This window comes from Mandrillus leucophaeus, unplaced genomic scaffold (assembly GCF_000951045.1).
Source record: "Mandrillus leucophaeus isolate KB7577 unplaced genomic scaffold, Mleu.le_1.0 Scaffold245, whole genome shotgun sequence".
In the NCBI taxonomy this organism is placed as follows: domain Eukaryota; kingdom Metazoa; phylum Chordata; class Mammalia; order Primates; family Cercopithecidae; genus Mandrillus; species Mandrillus leucophaeus.
The window spans coordinates 2,347,871-2,350,183 of record NW_012102532.1 but is presented as its reverse complement, the minus strand read 5'-3'; positions in this window follow the sequence as shown (position 1 = coordinate 2,350,183).

Genomic DNA, 2,313 nt, shown 5'->3' with positions numbered 1-2,313 from the left:
GGAATACCCTAGCTCAGGACTGACCAAGACTGGCTGCGGAGAGCTGGCTGCTTCTCCAAGCAGCTCTCGCTGGAAGCCAGAGGGTGTGGGTGACCCGGGGCCAGGAGGGGCCTGAGGCACACAAGAGGGCAGGTGGGGGGGGGGGGTCTCAGCTCCTTAACTCCACATTGAAATCTGTGGGAATGGCCACATTGCTGAAAATCCTCTCACCCCTCTCTTCCCTATCGCTCCTCTTTTTCCTTCCTTCAGTCTCCAAAAAAGGGGAGGGAAGCTTCAAGACGGGGGAGATCCTGCCCAGAAAAGCATAAAACTCTCAAGACCAAACATAGCCGGGCCCCTGGGTCTGTGGTGGGGCCACTATGACAAGGAATTACAAGGCTGTGGTCATCGCCACCTTCGTGACACCTGACAGCAGTGTGGCACCCACCTACTGTGTTTCTGATGTGACCTGATCAAGCTTACAGGACAGAATAATGCACCAGCCAGCGCTAAGGAATGAAAGGAGTCCAACCGAAACTCCCTGCAGCCATATCCTGAGAGTGTGTAACACCTGCTCTGAGGTATTTCATCCATTCTGTTCTGCCGGGAAGACCCTCTCACCAGCACAGCATAGATTCTGAGGGGCTGTGGCGTCAGCTAAGCATCAATGCTGGCAAGAAGGAAATCATGAGTGAGAATGAGGACGCACATGTCCAAAGATGACTTCACATCAGATCCACCCAGGGCTTCTGAAGCGCAACACGGCCAGGTCCTGAGCCAGATGCCTACTATGGAGCCCGCCCTGTGCTTGGAGGAACTTTCCGCAGCGTCCCTTGTCCCCAGTCCCAGGTGCTGGGAGCATCCCTTCTCCCAGTTCTAACCAGAAACCTCCCTGGACTGTGCAAACATCCCCTGGGCACAATCGCCCCATGAGAATCACCAAATTGACTGAAAAACTGGAGCCATCCACAGACTTCAAACATAAATGCTGCCCAGGGCCAGGCGTCACAGATCACAGAGGGTGTGGCCGGACAGGGAAGAGACGCTCACTCCCACACGTCCTCAGCCTCCGACGGCTTCAGGACAGTGGCTGGAGCGACCCAGAGCCATCCACGTCAAGTCGCCTCACGCCCTCATGTCCTGAGTTCGTCACCAGCTCCTGTTCTACGGTCAGATGAGCCCAGTTCAGACCCAAATCCAAACCTTCTCAGGATTCACCCTGTTTGGCTGTCAGTAAACAGGGCTCTGGAGAAAACAGCTGCCATGTTCACATCTCGGTCCCTCTCCCTTCAGGGGTCCACAGAGGGATCCTCGGCGGCTTTCTCGTCCCTGCCCCGACTCCTGAGCAGCTGCAGCATTCACCAGGGTGACCTCGATCAGCTCAGCCGGCGTCACTCACCCATCACGAGACTAGAATAACAGCACTCCCAAGACAGCCTCATTCTTCGGAGCTCAGGATCAGAAGGGCAATGAGGACACACACACACAAAAAGGTGGCTGTGCCTCGCCAATGGGAGGCTCAACTAACTACACGCTCCAGTTCTTTCTCTATTGTAATCAGTTAACTTAAGGCCCAGGGCGGTGGCTCATCCCTCTAACCCCCGTGCTTTGAGAGGCCAAGACAGGGGGACTGCTTGAGCCCAGAAGTTTTAGACCAGCCAGGGCAACATAGGGAGGACCTCGTCTCTGTAGAAATACAAAAAATTAGCCGTGCACAGTGGCATGCATGTATAGTTCCAGCTACTCAGGAGGCTGAGGTGGGAGGATCACCTAAGCCTGGGAGGTCAAGGCTGCAGTGAATTGTGATTGCACCACTGCACTCCAGCCTGGGAAACAGTGAGGCCCTGTCTCAAAAAAAAAAAAAACAAAAGAAAAAAACGAAAATGTTTAACCTAGCTTTGAGAAACTCGAATGAATGAAAAACTGAATTTAAAACAATCGCATAATAAATCACACACAGTCCCTACAAGGGAAGTCAAAGCGGGTGGAACTGATCATTTCTGGGGTGTTTGGCTCAAGTATTTTGGTTTTCAAATTTTGACCCTACACATTTGTTACATATTTACAATCTAAAAAAAAAAAATTTATAGCAGAGGACCCTGGAATTAAAGATTTTCTTCATGCCTGAAAGTGTACATCACATACCACAAGGATCTATGCTTTGTGTGGAAACTTGAAAATAAAAGTCACAGGGAGATCAACACCAGCTTTGTCCAACATCTTCAGATGCTCAGCTAACCGCAGTGACTGCTCTCAAATTCTCCACCTATTCCCTCTGGGCAAGTTCCAATTAGGTAACAATTAAAAAAGCAGCTTCAATCCCTCCCATTGCAC